At 37.3% G+C, this 19,224-nt stretch overlaps 1 protein-coding gene across 13 annotated transcripts in view; it reads left to right on the top strand.

Moving 5' to 3' along the window:
* The window catches only part of LDLRAD4 (low density lipoprotein receptor class A domain containing 4), a 441,951-nt gene that overhangs the window by 127,214 nt on the left and 295,513 nt on the right, over positions 1-19,224 (top strand). Inside the window, exon 3 of one of the 13 annotated variants that reach the window (XM_045457536.1) lies at positions 2,496-2,600. The exons of the other annotated variants lie outside the window; for them this stretch is intronic. The gene's annotated coding sequence lies outside the window, so the exon portion shown is untranslated. The remainder of the gene's footprint in view (positions 1-2,495; positions 2,601-19,224) is intronic. 13 annotated transcript variants of the gene reach the window in all.

The following is a 19,224-nucleotide window of genomic DNA, read 5'->3' as shown; positions in this document are numbered from 1 at the left end:
GGGTCAGCTTCCTTGTGACATAGGTTGCCTTGTGTGTCCTTTCATTATATCCATTTAAGTATCTTTGTATTCAGGAAAATTTTCTTGAATCATGTCTTTAAGTATTTGTTTCATTCTATTATCTTTTAAAAATATTTTAGAGACATATGTTGAATCTCATTTGCCATTTTTCAGAATCTGCCATTTTTCTCCCCAATTCTTCTTAAGTCTTTCTTCAGTTCAGTTTTTTTTTTTTTCTTTTTTAAATCCCTACCCTCTGCCCCTTCCTTTATTTTCTGAGGTATCTTTTCTGTTTTGTGCTCATTTCAAATTTATTTTCATTTCTGTGATTTTTTTCTTCCCCTAAAATTTCTTTTCTGATTTCTGCCAGCCATATTTTATTTCCTTCCTCTTGATTCTTACCGTATCTATCTTGAATTTTTCCGTTTGTACTTAGTAGTCTTTTTCCTTCCCCTTGGTTTTCATAGAGATGATTTCCTTGTTAAGTTTTAAAAATTTTTGGAAAATATTTGGATACTATTTTGATCTGTGGCAACATTCTAGGGAGTATTCCTTGTCTGTTGGTAAGTTTTATGGTTTTACATTTTTTCTGTAGAATACCTTTTTTATTGCTTCTCCAGTTCTTTTTTTTACTACTCATCACTGAGTACACTGGACTTTCTGAATCCAGGTTTTTTCAAGATGTATTGTGGTATGGGGAAGCTTTCAGTATAGCTTTCCAGGCTTCACAACCCAGAGCCTCCCTCCATCTCTGCTGCAACAGAGATAGGGCTGTTTCCAATAAATATGGCTCATTCATGAGATTTTTTTTTTCCAGCTGTGAAATGTTTTGAATAGTCTCATCTCTTCTGATTCTTTGAACCTTTGTAAGTCCTGGAGAGCTTCTGCTACCACCTGGCTCCTACCATTTCTTGCACCCATTGTTGCAAACGTAGGATATAGCTTTTGTTCTTCAGGATGTGCTCTTCACCTTTTCAAGTATGTTTTCACTTATGATGCTTGGAATCTTCTAACACTGAGTCCTTTGTAATTCTCTGTGCTTCTTTTCTTCACTTCCCCCTGTTTCTTTCTGGCCAGTCTCACCTGCTTGTGGTAGTTATTACAGATATTTTGAAGTCTGTAGATTGCACCTATCTCCTAGTTGCAAGGAAAATAATGTTTGAAAATTCCATGTAACTTTTTTTTTCATTGTCTTTTGTGTTTGTTTAATATCCAGAGGAGGAGAAAGTTCTGTTGTTTCCATTATTATGGGTAAGGATATGGATAATAGTTTCTTGAAAGTTAAGGAACTTGAAAATTGCCACCCAGCAAAAGGCAGAGTGAGGATTCAAAATTAAGTTTAAAATTTAGCTTATGTTCTGTCACTACAACCTTATGTGTCCTCAGGTTTGGAAGTATACTCACAACAGAGAGTAGTTATATGGTCAAAGAAACCTTACTCTCATTGGATATTTGTCACAGAGGCACGTGCCTTTAAGTAGTAAGTAATGGTCCTGGAAAATTTTTGAAGCTTAATTTACTGGAACATTAAGAACTTCATGATCTTCTACAGCTTCGAGTTTCCTCCCTCCCTTCCATTTTTTCCCCCCATCTTTCTGTGGCCCCAAAAGGAGACTATAGATAGATAAGGCTCTCTATTTCTTCTGCTGTCTTTTTTACAACTTCTTTGAACACGATGATGTTTTATATTACCCATCATTCTTCCTTTCTATTCTACCTTGATTATTCCTTTTTAGAAGTAGACTCACTAATATAATATGTGCTCTCCCTTTGTTTTGTTTAAGGGGACCTCCAGTCAGACATTCTTTGGAGAGAAGGGATGAGTGGGTAAAATATGATTTCTTTTTTGATCTTTCCTAGTTTCACAAGTTTAGGGTGGTTGTACTTTTTGAAACAGATCTAAAAACAGTAATTGCTGCTGTTGACTCTGACAGGATCCTCAGCCCTGAACACTGCTGTGCCCTTCTTGAATATAGCATTTGTGGATTTGTTTGTGAATGCTTCTGAGAGTGTAAAGGTTACTCTCACACATGTGTTTACTTTGTCAAGATAAGGTTCTGGTAAAAATAGAATTGAATTGCCATGTTCTCCATCTTTATATTTCTGTGAAGAACAGTTTAGTTTTCAGAGGTTATTAATGGTTGTTTCTCTCTCTCTCTCCCTCCCCTCTCTATATATATGTAGGTAGATATCTATCTATCTATCTATCTATCTATCTATCTATAGATACAGACGATATATATGTCTGTATCTAGATATCTATCTGTAGATATATCTATATATAGATATATGTCTGTGTCTATAGATAGATAGATATGTGTGTGTGTGTATGTGTGTGTGTGTGTGTGTGTGTGTGTGTGTGTGTGTGTGTATTTGTGTATTTAAAGGCTTAATTGCTAACTCTTAAGACATCTTAGGATCAGACTTTGTTGTTTGTGCATATGGGCCCTATACACAATTTCTGGCTTATGTGCTTTTTTTTTTTTTGTTTTTAGCTGGGTAGATTTGTGGGAGATTGAGGGTGGAGAGTAGACAAGGAAGATGATGCTGTTTTCAAATGATGCTTTCCATTGACTTTGTTTCTTCTGAAGAGGACATTGGTGAGTCTAGGGGATTTTTTTTTTTTTTTTTTGGTCTGCTTTGGGGTTGGATAAGCAAAAGATATTCTTTCTGAAGAATTCATAAGATAGTTAAAACTTTTGTTTATGCTTAATTTATAATACCTGTGACATAGCAGCATAGTTTAGTAGGAAAGACAGAGGCATTTGATAGTTTTATTTTCCCTATTTCAGGGCCTCCTTTGCATTGCAGCTTAGGAGTATTCTGTATTTTTTTGATGCTATTGTAAATGGGATTGTTTTGTTAATATCCTTTTTGTATTGTTCATTCTTAGTGTATAAATTTTTACATGTTGATTTTGTATCCTGCAACTTAACCATATTCACTTATCAGTTCTAACAGGCTTTCTTTATTTGTGTTTGTGAAAAATCTTCAGGATTTTCTACATATAAGATCATTTCATTTGTGAACAGAGATCATTTTATTTTATTTTTTCCAATTTGGATGCCTTGTATTTCTTTTTCCTGCCAAATTGCTCTGGCTAGGACTTACAGTACTATACTGAATAGAAATAGTGACAGTAGGCATCCTTGTCTTGATCCCAGTATTGGAGGAAAAGCTTTCCGTCTTTCACCATTGAGTATGATATTAGCGGTTTTTCATAAATGGATCTCAATAATGTTACAGGGTTTTCTTTCTGTTCCTAGTTTGTTGAGTGTTTTTATCATGAGCAGTGTTGAATTTTGTCATTCTTTTTTTCTCTATCAATTGAGATGATCATGTGTTTTTCATCCTTCATTTTGTTAACATAGTATATTACCTTGACACCATTTTTGATTATGCAAATGATTCTTACATTCAAGGAATAAATCCTACTGCATTATGTTGTATAATCCTTTTAATATGCTGTTGAACTTGGCTTGCTGGTAATTTGCATCAGTGTTTATAAGGGATATTGGTCTATAGTTTCCTTATAGTGTTTTTGTCTGGTGTTGGTATTAGAGTAATTCTGATCTCATAGAATGAATTAAGAAGTGTTTGCTCATATTCATTATTTTAAAAGAGTTTGAGAGGGATCAGTGGTAATTCTTTAAATGTTTGGTAGAATTCACCAGTGAAGACATCTGGTTCTGGTATTTTTCTTATGAGAGGTTTTTTTTTGATTACTAATTCAGTTGCCTTACTTGTTATAGGTCTTTTCATATTTGTTACATTTTCATGACTCCGTCTTTGTGGGTTATATATTTCTACGAATCCATTTAGGTATCCAATTGGATACCGTCTAGGTGTCTATTATGTGGCATGTAATTTTATTTCTGTAAAACGAGTAGTGTTTCCACATTCACTTTTGATTTTAGTATCAATCTTTTCTTTTTTTTCTTGGGTAAAGGTGTGAAAATTTGGTTGATCTTTTCAATGAATCCATTCTTGGTTTTGTTAACTTTTCTTTAATGTTTTTCTATTCTCTATTTCATTTATCTCTAATCTTTATTATTTTTTGTTCTTCTAGTTATGAGTTTAATTTGTTCTTTTTTTTAGTACCTTAAGGTGTAAAGTTATATTGATGATTTTAGATCTTTCCAAAGTTTATTATTTATTTTGAGAGAGACAGAGACAGCGTGAGCAGGGGAGGGGCAGAGATAGAGGGCTAGAGAGAGAATTCTAAGCAGTCTCTGTGCTGCCAGCACAGCTGCAGGGCTTGATCTCATGAAACTGTGAGATCATGACCTGAGATGAAACCAAGAGTCAGACATTTAACTGGCTGAGCCACCCAGGTGCTCCTAGATCTTAAAAAAAAAATTTTTTTTAAGTTTCTATATTTGAGAGAGAGAGAGAGAGAGAGAGCGCACGCGCAAGTGGGGGAGGGGAAGAGAGAGAGAGAGAGAGAGAGAGAGACAGGCAGACAGACAGACAGACACAGAATCCAAAGCAGGCTGCAGGCTCCAAGCTGTCAGCACAGAGCCCAACATGGGGCTTGAACTCATGAATCATGAGATCATGACCCAAGCTGAAATCAGATGCTTAACCAACTGAGCCACCCAGGTACACTGCCCCTAAATTTTTTTAAATATAAGTGTTTATAGCTATAAATTTCTGTCTTAACATTGCTGCATTTCATGTTTTAGTATGTTGTGTTTTATTTTCATTTGTCTGAAGAGCTTTTCTAATTTCTCTTACGATTTTTTCTTTGACCCAAACAAGAGCATATTATTTAGGTTCCTCAAGTTTGTGAATCTAACTTTTCCTTCTGGTATTGATTTCTATTTTTTTTCCATTGTGGTTGAAAAGATACTTTATATGATTTCAGTCTTTAAAAATTCATTGACTTGTTCTGTGTTCTAACAAATGTTGTGTAATGAAGAATATTCCATGTGCATTTGTAAAAAGTGTATTCTGCTATTGTTGGGTGGAGTGTTTTGTGTATGTCTGCTAAGGGTGCTGTTGGTTGTAATGTTGAGTTTCTTTATTGGTCTTCTTTGTATCCATTATTGAAGGTGGGGTAGTGAAATCTATTATTTTAGACCTGTCTAATTTCTCTCTTTAATTCTGTTAATATAGCTTCATGTACTTTTGAGCTTTGATGTTGTTCCATATATGTTTATAATTGTTACATCCTTTTGGTTTGTTTATTTTATCTTCTCTATTTATTGTAACAATTTTTGACTTAGTGTCTTTTTTTGTCTCATTTGTATACCCACTCTTGCTTTCTTTTCATTAGTATTTACATGGAATATTTTTCAGCTGTGTATGTCCTTAGATCCAAAGTGAGTTTCCTATGGGGGTGCCTGGGGGGCTCAGTTAATTAAGCATCCAACTCTTGATTTCTGCTCAGGTCATGGATCTGACTTTGAGCCCCACATGGGGCTCTGTGCTTACAGTGCAGAGCCTACTTGGGATTCTCTCTCTTCCTCTCTTTCTGTTCCTCCCACATGCACTCTCTCTCTTTCTCTCTCAAAGTAAATAAATAAACTTAAAAACACACACACACACACACACACACACACACACAAAAGTGAGTCTCTTATGGACAAAATATAGTTTGATCTTTTTTTTTTTTTTGAAATTCCAAATGCTGACAGTCTATGTCTCTTAATTGAAAAGCTTAATCCATTTGTGATAGGGAAGAACTTTTTATTCTGTTTTGTGTTTGTCTTGTAGCATTTTTGCCTATTATTTCCTCCATTACTGTTGTTAGTTGATATTTTTGTAGTGATGTGTTTTACTTTCCTTCTCATTTACTTTTGTAAATAGTCTGTAGATTTTTTTTTGTTGTTGGTAGAATGAAGATTACATATAATATCCTAAAGTTATAACAATCTGTTTTAGGTTAGTACCAATTTAAACTCCATTGCATATAAATATTCCACTTAAAAAAAAACAAACCTCTGTTCCTAGTCTATGTTATTGGTGTCATAAATGATACCTTTGTTATGTTGTGTACCTATTAACATAGATTTGTACTTATTCTTTAGACATTTCTTTTAAGACCTATTGATAAATAAAAAGGTTATAAGCCAAAATTACAATATTATTGGTTTTTATTTTTGTCCATGTGTTTACCAGAAAACTGTATGTTTTTGTATGGCCATGAGTTATCTGTTGTCCTTTCATTTCTGCTTGATGTACTCCCATTAGTATTTCTTGGGAGTGGGAGGTCTAGTGGTAATGAACTCTATTATCTATTATATTAGCTTTTGTTTATCTAGGAATGTCTTAATTTCCCTTTCATTTTTAAATAACACAGTTTGCCAGATACTGAATTCTTAATTGACACTTTTTCGCCCCTTTCAGCATTTTAAATTTATCATTGCACGGTGTCTGGCTGGCTAGATTTCTGCTGAGAAATCCACTGATAATCTTATTGAGGATCTGTTTTATGTAGTAGGTTGTTTTCTTCTTGCTGCTTTCATGATTTCCTCTCTGGTTTTCTGTGGTTTGATTATAATGTGTCTTGGTGTGAGTGTCTTTGTATTTATCCTGTTTGGAGTTTGTTGAGTTACTTAGAGTTATAGGTCTATGTTTTTTTTCCCCTCAAATTTAGGAAATTTTTGGCCATTTTTCTTCAAATAGTGTCTGCCTTTTCTCTCCTTACCTTCTGGGACTCCCATAGTACATATTTTGGTCCATTTGATGGTGTCATTAAGTTCTTTAGGCTCTGTTCACTTTTCTTCAATTTTTTTCTCCTTCTCTGGCTCGATAATTTCAAATGACCTATTTTCGAGTTATCTAATTCTTTCTTCTACCTGTTGGAGTTCACTATTAAATCTCTCTAGGGAATTTTTCAATTCAGTTATTGTGTTTTTCAACTTAAGAATTTCTTTTTGGTTCCATTTTATAGTATCTGTTGTTTTTTTTTTTTCATGTACTGTTTTCTCGATTCTCTTTAGATCTTTGTTCATGGTTTCCTTTGGCTCTTTGAACATATTTAAGGCACTTGTGTTAAATTCTTTATGTAGTATGTGTACTTCTTGTGTTTCTTCAGGAAAGTTTTTACCATTTAATTTTATTTCTTCAAATGAACCATGTTTTCCTGGCTTTTCCCTCTCCAGTTTTATTGAGATATAATTGACAGACATCACTGTGTAAGTTATGCTTTTTTTGCATGCCTTATTTTTATTGCATGCAATAAAATAAGTAAAATAGTAAAATAATATATATATCTAAATATATCTAAATATATATATATATATATATATATATATATATATATTTAAATAAAATAGTAAAATAAAACTATGCATTTGGCAAAAAAAATCCCAGCCACTTCCCCTTGTCTTTTTGTAGTGGCTTAATTCCTAGGGAAGACCTTCATTGATTAGTTGGACATGTTATGAATTTGGGATTACTAAGTTGTGAAGGCTTAATGCTTTTTGGGCTTTTTCTGGATATGTGTCTTGCCTGGGCCTGTGTGTATGCTTTCTTGATTTTTCCATATATACTGCTTGTAAATGTCTTAATTCTCTAAGATTCTCACCTTGATTTTTTTCTCTTGACCTTTCATTTTCTATTATATGCCTCTCTATAAATTTCTTGCCACATGCATCTATGCATCTTATAGTCTCCCTGCAGCCTTTACTGCTGCTTTCTATTTCCTAGCAATTTTCCTAGCCTTAGATCCAAGCTGTGTTGGTTTTGTGCTGTCGGAGCTTTGAGTTAGGTAACACAGAGACTAATTCATTATTCAGTGCCTAGACAGGTTAGAACTTTGCAAAATAGGTCTCATCTGCTCCTTCTGTTTCAAGAGAGGACATTGGGAACTGGGTTGCCACCTCTTCCAGATTAAGGCCATGCCAAGCTAGAAGGTTTTGGGACTAGGGTGAATAAAAGTGCCAGGAAATTTCTTACTTTGAATGTGGCTTCTTGATCAGTCCTTTGCTGCTTGATTGCTGTAGACTTTTGTTTTCTACAGCTTCTGTAAAATTAATGTAGCCAGTCTGAAGTTGTGTGTTTTTTCTTTCTGTGGATGAATGAGGGCCTGGAGTCTCTTAGTTTGCTGTGTTGCTGACATCACTTCTCCAGATGTTTGCCCAAGTAATACATCAATGATTTAGCTCAAATGACTATAGACATTTAGAGTTTATTTAACTACTTTTAAAAATGCAATATGAAGTTGTCAACGTTTTACAATAAAATTTCTCATATCAAAGTTTTCATTTTGCTGATATAAGTGCAATGCCACTTCCTTTTATTCACAAAAATGAAATTTGCTCTTAGTGGTGATATGAATTTTTGTCTGATTTTGGGCAGTCAGCCATAATATGGGAATCTTTTCCAACTGCTATTGGGTTTCCAGTCTTTAGTTTTCACATAGGGTACTGTCAATTAGAAATTACATTTATTTTTGTGATGGAAAGATGTAGAGAACTAGAGGCAGTCTGAACTGATGTATACATAGCCTGTTAAAGTGCAAATGGAACTGGGCCTGTGATGACTTAGATACTGTGCTTCTTGAGGGAAGGAGAATCGGTAAATGACCATTTGAGCCTTCTGATTGTGTGATTCGGAGACTATTCATCTGGTGTTCTGAACCCAGAATCTGTTAATAGATCTAAAGCAAACTTTCTTGTAAAATATACTCCAAAATCATTTTGCCGAGGATTTGCTGAAGTCTTCCTCAGTGTACAGTCTGCCTCTCAATACTGATCGAAAGGCAAGGGTGCATGTTGTTAGATACTGATAGATGTACTATAGGCCTTTAGTGAGTTCGTGGCAGTTTAGGGTGTACCTTGTTTCCAGAGGCCATCTCCAATGTCACCAATATCCACCTTTTTTTTTTTTTTAATTTTTGTTTACTTTTGAGAGAGAAAGAGAGAGAGAGGCAAAACTTGAGCAGGGGAGGGAGACACAGAATCCAAAGCAGGCTCCAGGCTCTGAGCTGTCAGCACAGAGCCCGACGCGGGGCTCGAACTCACAGACAGTGAGATCATGACCTGAGCTGAAGTCGGAGGCTCAACTGACTGAGCCACCCAGGCGCCCCACCAATATCCATCTTTATGGTTGTCTAGTCTGGAACCTGGTGTCAACACAGAGTGACTGAATTGGACCCCTGAAACTAAAATGAATGGAAAGAGGTGGCTGTTTCCACCTCACTTCCATGCCTTTTTGACACATTGATAGTAATATGTTAAATATACAGATTAAAGTTGTCATACTGTCACACTGTGGCAAAGAATGTTTGGCACAGGGAAACTTTTAGAGGCTGTGAGTGCTCCTCCAATTAGGTCTATATTGTCAAGTTTTGTTTGTTTCATTTAATCAGACATTACCTATTCATTTTATCTAAAATTGGATACTCTTAACAGTGCTTAAAACTTAGGAGCACTTGGAGACTTGATGAATCTGGAGATCTAGTGAGAAGCTGACTTGGTCTTTCCATGTGGATAACCTGGATGGTTCTCCAGATGCTGTTTAACAGAAGGCTCTGGTAATTAACTCACAAGAGAAATTAAGACCCTTTGCTCTTTGTCTTTCTTAAGGAGTTGATATTAGATGCCAGTTATTAGGGAGTCTTATGAGAGAGTTACTTAATCATCCACATTAAGTAGTGAAAAACGTTGAGACATGCTGATGGCATTTAGTGTTTCTAGAATGACAAAATGCTTACTCATTGTGATTTGCTGAGACTTCTCATACCTATCAGTAGTTTACTTCTTTTATGCCAAAGTCACTTTGGTCATTGCAAAAGTGGACTTTTCATTTTCAAGTCTTAAGTTGGTTTTCTAGAAGCAGAGCCTGAGACAGCAATACAGTTGCAAATGATTTATTGAGAACATATGCTCAGGAACAGGGGGTTAGGGAGAGCAGGATTGGACAATAGGGTGAGGAGCTAAACACATAAGTAGTTTCAGCCAGAGTCTACTTCGGCACCATCCTCTGGGGTCTCCTCAGCATGAAGTGCTCTTATTTTGAGGAAGGTGGTAGGGCTTTTGTACTCATTACAGTAACTCTTTGGCTACTGGCTGCCTGAGGGCTGGAAGTGCTGAGGTATGGGGGTGGGCCATTGGGCACAACTTCTGAGGGTGGTGGCTCCCATTCAGCCAAGATATCTGTAAACTTTTGGGGTATCTGTAAACTGTTGGGAGACAGCGCCCACAGCCTCAGGATGGGTGCAATGCCAATAAACCAAGCATGCAACGGACTCAGATAATGTAAATGCATTGTTTCAGGCAGGTTAGCATATTTAATTGAGGAAAAAAATCCTCTGTCCACTTTTATTATCTGTTTTATCATAAGTCAAGTGGAGAAGATGTAGGGTTATAGAAGGAAAAAAAAAAGCAAGACAGGCATTTTATTTAAAATGAAAAATAATAGTTCTTTTTTTTAATGTTTATTTTTGGGAGAGAGAGGAAGAGCATGCTTGTGAGTCGGGGAGGGGCAGAGAGAGAGGGAGACATAGAATCTGAAGCAGGCTCTGGTCTCTGAACTCATGAACAGTGAGATCATGACCTGCGTCAAAGTTGGACACTTAACTGACTGAGCCACCCAGGTGCACCTAAAAATACTAAAAATAATACTTCTAATTACTAATTTACTGTAAGATAAAACACAGATAAGAGAAACATATGGAACAAATTTATAGATAAGTAAATTATGCTATGGTGAATATACCTGTAACTGTCACTGACAACAAGAATAGAGCTTTGCCACCCACCCAAGATGTCCCTATATGCACCCCTTTCCTATCTCATTTTATTTCTCCCTTCTTACTTCCGAAAGTAACTGCTATCTTGTCTTTTATAATAATGGCTTATTGGCATTTCTTTATGATTTTATCATACAAATTTATAATTAAATCTTTAATACTTAAAAAGAACTGGATAAGTCTTTTAAGTTTCTTTTAATTTGTAAGTTCTCCCTTTATACCTTTATTTTCCTTTAAGTTTATTTGTTAAAGACCTGGGCCCTATTGACCTATAGTTTCCTTCACTCTGGATTTTGGTACTTGCATAGTCATCATGCAATTCAGCACGTTTCTCCGTCCTTTATAATTCCTGTAAATTGGTAGCTATATCCGGAAGATTCAGAATTTGGTCTAGAAGATGATTTGTGTTCTTTTATCAGGAGGCATGTAATGTCTGCTTGTCTACTCTTTTAAGTTTTTTTAAAAATGTATATTTATTTTTGAGAGAGGGAGAGACAGAGGATGAGTCGGGGAGGGGAAGAGAGAGAGGGAGACAACAGAATCTGAAGCAGGCTCCAGGCTCTGAGCTGTTAGCACAGAGCCTGCAGCGGAGCTCGAACTCACAAACTGTCAGATCATGACCTGAACCCAAGTCGGACGCCCAACCGACTGAGCCACACAGGCGCACCGGAAAGTTGCATTTTAAGAGCATAGTCTGAATACTAGGGATGCTCACTGATACTACGTTCTTGTTTTTAGGCCTTTTCAGTGAATAGAGCTAGGCATATATACACAGTATAAGATTAAAAAGGCCTTGTGAATTTGTCTTAATATGTTCAATTCAAATTTAGAATTTCAGGATTACTGGGTTTTTACCTAACCTTTTCTGTATTACATTATCTCCTTTCTTCTATACTAAAAATCCTGGTTCTCAAGGATATGAGGAATGATGGAATTAGAATATCTCATGCTTACTCCTTTGATTTATCTCATTTTACGTGTACAGCAGAGCTAGAGGAAAAATACTAACACTATAACCACCAATTACGATTACTAAAAATAGTTGTTTTCGGAGGAAGGGATATTCTTGCCCTGTCCCATTTAGAGTTTTTCAGCAATTAAAGTTTTGAACGATGGTGCTAAGGTCTGAATGTGCCCCCAAACTTCATATGCTGAAATCCTAGCCTCCAGGGTTATAGTGTTAAAAGGTGGGGCCCCTGGGAGGTGATTAGGTATGAGGGTCAAGCCTTCTGAATGGAATTATTGCTCTTAAAATGGAGACACCAGAGAGTTCGCTTGTGCCTTCTGTGTGAGGTTACAGTGAGAACATGGCTGTTTGTGAGGAAGTACGCTCTCAGCAGACACAACACACTGAATCTGCCAGCACTGTGATCTTGGACTTCTCAGCCTCCAGAACTGTGAGAAATACATGTTGCTTATAAGTCATCCAATTAATAGGGTTTTTGTTATAGCAGCCTGAGTAGACTAAGACAGATATTTTATATATTTTTTAAATTTTTAAAATTTACATCCAAATTAGTTAGCATATAGTGCAACAATGATTTCAGGAGTAGATTGCTTAATGCCCCTTACCCGTTTAGCCCATCCTCCCTCCCACAACCCCTCCAGTAACCCTCTGTTCTCCGTATTTAAGAGTCTCTTATGTTTTGTCCGCCTCCCTGTTTTTATATTATTTTTGCTTTCTATCTGGAAACAGTAAATATATTATAAAAGGGTCATAATTTAGAATGGCATTGATAGGCTAGAAACATTAATTAACACAAATATGATGAAATTTAATATGGGTGAAAATGCAGGTTTGAATTGTATTTTGGTTCAGAAACCAAGTTACATAATTTTAGGATGGGAAAATGAAAAGGACTAGATGGAGAAGGGGTTAGTAGTAAAACAGAACACAGCAAAACTAAAAACTATGATATATATCAAGAATATGAGGGGTGCCTGGGTGGCGCAGTCGGTTAAGCGTCCGACTTCAGCCAGGTCATGATCTCGCGGTCCGTGAGTTCGAGCCCCGCGTCTGGCTCTGGGCTGATGGCTCAGAGCCTGGAGCCTGTTTCCTGTTTCCGATTCTGTGTCTCCCTCTCTCTCTGCCCCTCCCCCGTTCATGCTCTGTCTCTCTCTGTCCCCAAAATAAATAAACGTTGAAAAAAAAAAAATTAAAAAAAAAAAAAAAGAATATGAGGCAGCTGAAAATAAACAAAACCCCATGGATTTTCATGCTGCATTCATAGAAGACTAGTGTCTAATCAGTGCCTGTCATTTCCCCATGGAAACCCACATTGGTTAGGCCACATTTGTTTTCAGTTTTAGGTTTCATGCTAAAGTATGGATGATGATACACTTAAAAATTTGGACATGATGTCACACGAGAAGTAAACTGAGGAGCCCAAGGATGGAGAGGACTCCATATTTGTAAGACAGAGGCCTTATATAAATGGAGTGGCTCTTTGGTGAAAGAAGTGGGGTTTTAGCATTGGACTTATCATTCTAGGGCCTGTGAGTACAAGGTATAGGGAAGCAAAATTCTGCTCCATCGTTGGAAGGTTGTTTCTTTGACAGTTGAAGTTGTCCAACAGTGGGATGGACTTGTCAAGTAATGAACTTCCCTGTCTTTTTAATTTTTTTTTGAGATTTTATTTTTAGGTAATCTCTACACCCAATGTGGGGCTTGAACTCACAACCCTGAGATCAAGAGCTGCATGTTCTAGTGACTGAGCCAGCCAGGTGTCCTGAGTATACCTGTCTTTACAACTGTTTAAGTTAGTTTACAAGCAAAGTCATATTGTTACCTGTGAACTTTAATACTCTGCTTTCCATTTACTATGTAATAATAGCGGGGAAGGCATTTTTTATGGCAGATAAACATGATTGTGAGCTCATTTTTGAGAATTTAATTATCAGAGAGTTGTCTCTTGTGGACAGATACCTAATAAGGAGACACTGCCAGTTGAGTTTGATGTTATAATCACATAGATGATGAATGATAGGAACGTTGGTACTTCATCAGAAATATTATCCCGAGGAAGGAAACTTTCTGGTGACAGCTACATTAAACACATCTTGGTGAAAACTAGATACAACAGCTGCAAAGGGTACACATTCCTCCAACCTGTTCAACCCTCACATGACACTATTCTTGAGATCGGCATGTGTGTTTCAAAGATTTCCTTTCAACCAACAGGCATATAGCTAAGACACAGTTGGAAATTGATTAATTTTTTTCTGACTGTTGTTAGCCTTTGAAATCAATGAGACTAAGGTGTTTGCACTTTCTGATGGAGCATAGAGAATGTGAGCTGTGGGTGGGCCATGGAATCAAAAGACTTAAACTTCACGCTGTAGCCAGTTTTGGAGAATGGTATCTCTCTGGAGTGATGAACAAGGTGTGGCCTCCCAAGCTCTCAGCCAGGTTCTCTTTATCCAAGATCCAGGCTTTCCACTTTCTTGATTTCTCTTGTTATCAGTGGAGAAAAAAATTGCATCTCTGAGCCACTGTGGAAGCAGGTTTATTTTAGGGTCAGACCAAGAATAAATAACCTGTAGAATTTCTCTTTCCAGAAAAGTGTGTTCTCTGCTCTCAGGAAGGTTGTAATTTAATTGAGTATGTAGCTAGATAAATACAAGTGAAGAGATATGCAGCATTACAGTGTACCTTGCAAGGACAGTTATCAATATTTCTCAGTGATAATTCTGTGTAGTTTTTGATCTCCGTGTTATCATGTGTTTTGTCCTGTTAGACTTTGGGCCTCTGTTATAGATATCAGTACTAAAATAAGTAAGTATGACAAAAGATGCCTGCAGTTTTAACTCATGGAATTTTCAAGTCATACTTACAAAATGACCATGCCTAGCCATGAAAAGAACATAAGTAAATATAATGTGGATTTTCCAATTTCTGTCTTTAAATATACTGGCCATTTAAATTTATTTACAGAGATAATTTGGCTCAAAAAATTCTCTACTATTATTACTTGAAGGTGAAAAGGCCACTGAAAGGGTAGATGGACACCTTCTCATACAGGGCCTCTCAGGAGTGGAAACGGAGTAAAAATAGAAAGACTGACATGCACTGCTTTTTTCATAATGCAAGTAAGAGGGGATATGAAAGTGTCCGCTCATGGCCCCAGTGAGAATTTCTGATATATATACATATACATATACATATACATATACATATACATATACATATACATATACATATAATGTATTTTTTTAAGTTTATATATTTTGAGGGAGAGAGAGAATGAGAACGCAAGTGGGAGAGGGGCAGAGAGAGAAGGAGAAAGAGAGAATACCAAGCAGGCTCTGTGCTGCCAGCGTGGAGCCAGATGCCAGCTTGAAGGCAAGAATTGCAAGATCATGATCTGAGCTGAAATCAAGAGTTAGTTGCTTAACTGACTGAGCCACCCAGACACCCCTCTGATATTTTTTGTCCCATCTTTTTTTCCTTTTCTCCCCACTGAATTTGGTCTCTTTTACCCCATGAGGAGAAGGCAGATGGATGGGATATGAATATAACATCTTCACCAAATTTTGTGTTAAGAAATGCCTTTCGTGCCTCGTGACTCAGTCAGTTAAGCATCCAACTTTTGGTTTTGGCTCAGGTCATGACTTCACAGTTTGTGAGTTTGAGCTCCCCATCAGGCCCTGTGCTGACAGTGTGGAATCTGCTTGGGATTCTCTTTCTCTCCCCCTCCCAGCTTGTTCTCTCTTTCTCAAAGTAAATAAATTAAAAAAAAAAAAAAAAAAGAATTGCCTTTCAGAAGAAGGAAAAAAAGGAATTACATTTTAGGTTTGCAAAAAATATTTGAATGTTCAGCTCGGGTGCATTGTAGTTACTGGCTTATAGAGAGAGGGAGTAGAGATAGTAGTACATGTTTCAAGTTTTGAGTACCAAGCAACCCCTGTGAAAGGAGCCTAATTGTTCATCAAGGAGATAGTAGATGTGGCCTCAGGGCTTCCCTTTTGTTGTTCACTAAACATGGTGGCTCAGTCAGTTAAGGTTAAGCATCAGACTTCTTGATTTCAGCTTGGGTCATGATCTCAAGGTTTTTGAGTTCGAGCCACACATCAGGCTCTGTGCTGACAGTGCGGAGCCTGCTTGGGATTCTCTGGTCCCTCATCCAAGCACGCACAATCTCTCTCTCTCCAAAATAAATAAATTAACATTTAATGGGGCTCCTGGGTGGCTCAGTCAGTTAAGCGTTTGACTTCGGCTCAGGTCATGATCTCATGGCTCATGAGTTCGAGCCCCATGTTGGTCTCTGTGCTGACGGCTCAGAGCCTGGAGCCTGCTTCGGATTCTGTGTCTCCCTCTCTCTCCGCACCTCCCCTGCTTATGTGTGCTCTCTCTCTCTCTCAAAAATAAATAAAAACATTTAAAAAGTTAAAAAAATATGCCTCTGAATCTAAGTTCTTATTCTTCTGTCATTTTAGTATACACAGAGTGCCAGCTCTTCTAGTGATGAATTCTAGTAGGGAAGAGATAGTGGGTTTGAGGAAGAGTGAATACTTCTTTCCTTAAATTCTAAGTGCTGGGGCGCCTGGGTGGCGCAGTCGGTTAAGCGTCCGACTTCAGCCAGGTCACGATCTCGTGGTCCGTGAGTTCGAGCCCCGCGTCAGGCTCTGGGCTGATGGCTCAGAGCCTGGAGCCTGTTTCCGATTCTGTGTCTCCCTCTCTCTCTGCCCCTCCGCCGTTCATGCTCTGTCTCTCTCTGTCCCAAAAATAAATAAACGTTGAAAAAAAAAAAAAATTTAAAAAAAAAAAAAAATTCTAAGTGCTTCTTTTTTGCACTTCGCTTAGGGGGGTGATTCCATGGGCTCTAAGCACAATCCCTCAGACAGGAGAGCCAACATCACTATGGCCCTGAGCCAGATTTGTATTGCTTTGTATCACCTTTCTGGGCCTTTCCATGTGGGTTCTTTCATCGGTTCACATGCATGTCATCTCATGGGTTGTCTGGATGGCATCATTGTTACCCTCATCCATGTCAGGTATTGTCACTATAGTGAAGACTACACTGACAGAGCTGAGAAGGGCCTGTTACAACAGTTTGATGGATGAGAAATAATGAGTTGCATGTTTCTCATTAAGGGCATCTCTCTTCTAGCATGATGTCAGCTACACACTGTGTTGTCCCTCATGAGAGTTTTGCCCCTGGTCAATGAGCACAGGGTCATGGCAGAGCCAGGCATGCCTGATCTTATTCCTGTCAGCACCAGGCTTTGACACAGTTGGCACATGTTGACTGTACAGTAATGGGTAAGGGGAACATAAACTTGTGATTGTTACCCACAGAGAAGGTGGATGGGCAAAGACATGTACTTGGAATACGGTGTTAGCAGAGATGTTAAGAGAAAAAAGGCCATTCTTGGAATTTGCATAGTTGCTTTGCCTTGTACACTGACATTTCTGTTGAGGCTAGTTGTGTGCCGTACTAGCTTATGTAGGACTGTCTGGCAGCAGTTGGGATATTCTCACAGCTTGTACTAGAACATTTCTTGTTTTTTCTGCATGTGAGTCACCATTTTACTTTCATGTATTTATGCCAGTATAGTGTTCTGGTGACCTTATCGTTCAGAGTCTTTTGCAGTCCAAATAAACCTTCCACGTGGAACTCTGAAATATACCAATAAAGTCTGTAGGTAGGGGGAGAGGCTATTTAGGAATACCACAGAGTCCACCTGGTTTCGATGTCTGATTCTGAAATACCGCCGTGGCAGGACAGCCCAGGTGACCTTAAGATCTCAATCTACTTGCTTCAGGTATGCACCCGCATGTTTCCAGCTGGACCTGAGTAGAAATATAAATGCCTTTTAGAAGACAAACTGAATAAACCAAGTAGAAAATTCAAAAGGTAAAAGTAGCAGAAAATAGCTCGCTAGATCTAACAGTGTGGAGACCAATTTAATGGAAATGAAAAGGGGAATACAAAGATGATAAACATCATAAATTATTCTTGAGTGAGATTTAGTATTTATTTGTGTTAAGGGCAGGAAGGTTTCTTCTGGCTTCCATTATGAAAATTACATGAGAAGTCTGTGGATCACTGGATATGAGCTTGTTGAATACTTCTATGCCTTCAGAGAAGAGCTTAATTGGAAAAGTACGATTTTTTTCTTTCTTTGCTTGAGATAGAGAGCTTGACTCATCTTTTGGGAAAAAACTAATCATGTTTCTAACCAGTTCTGTGTGTGTAGTTATCAGGTTAATCACAAAGACGTCACCCAGCAGAAAGGCTTGAGAATAAGAAGAATGGAGAATGGGGGTGGATGGGCAGGCTGTGAGTTGCTTCCCTTAATGAAAGTCTTTAGGATTGACTGCACCAAAGGAAAATGATAGTAGAAATTAAAATGCAGATTTCTCAAGTGTGCCTGTGTGGTTTAATTATTCCAGCACCAAAAAGAGCTTTGTCTAAACAGAACAAAACCTGTTAGGCATTATGTCAGAGAGGCCTAGGAGTCAGCTCTGAGGACAGTTTTGCATTTTTAACTATCATGTTGTCTTTGAGTTAGTGTTGGCTTATGACCTAGGCTTTTAGGAAGTGTTTTGACAGCTGACAATGATAATAGTAGTTCTCATTTCCACAATAAAATATGTAGTGTCAGGAACAGTACTGTAATAAAAATAAAATAAATATTGGTTGGGATCTCATAGATACCTTAAGTCTTTATAATTATAATTGAGTCTCATTTTAAAAAATGTGCAACATTTTAATTGCCAGATCAACAGCACTAGAGTGCTCTTTTAGGTGGAATAGTAATATGACTTGACACTTTACTTTTTGTGATGCCTGTCAGCATTAAAAGCCTCTAAATAATTTCATGTACTGTGCATGTTCTTTGCTGCCTCTCTTTTATTTATTTTAATTTTTTTAATATTTATTTTTGAGAGGGGAGGGGAGGGGCAGAGAGAGATGGAGACACAGATTCTAAAGCAGGCTTCAGGCTCTGAGCTGTCAGCACAAAGCCCGATGCATGGCTCGAATTCACGAACCTCAAGATGGTGACCTAAGCCTAAGTCGGCGCTCAACTGACTGACCCACCCAGGTGCCCCTGTTGCCCCTCTTTTAGACCTAATCTTGTTATCAGCAAGGAGTGACGATGAGTTTTATTCTGAACTTTAGAAGATTGTCTTCAAATATACCGAGGTCATATAAATGTTCTGTTCCAAAGAATAATTAACATAGAATGAGTTTTAACATATATTAAATGAAAACTTTATATAATAATCTGTGGTATGACACTGTTTTTGTTAAAAAATATATATACATATTTAACTGATATGAAGGATATACCAAGATATTAATACTGGTTAGCTTTGATGATGGGAGGTTAAGTATTAATTTTTTAAATTACTTACCTGTATTTTCCATTCTTTCCCACAGTGAACATTATTGTTTTTTGTTTTTTAGAAATGTCTTTTAATTTTTTTTTTAATGTTTATTTATTTTGGGGACACAGAGAGACAGAGTATGAATGGGGGAGGGGCAGAGAGAGAGGGAGACACAGAATCGGAAGCA

This window comes from Leopardus geoffroyi, chromosome D3, assembly GCF_018350155.1.
Source record: "Leopardus geoffroyi isolate Oge1 chromosome D3, O.geoffroyi_Oge1_pat1.0, whole genome shotgun sequence".
Taxonomy (NCBI): Eukaryota; Metazoa; Chordata; class Mammalia; order Carnivora; family Felidae; genus Leopardus; species Leopardus geoffroyi.
The sequence above is the reverse complement of the archived record's forward strand: the minus strand, read 5'-3'. Positions and strand labels throughout refer to the sequence as shown.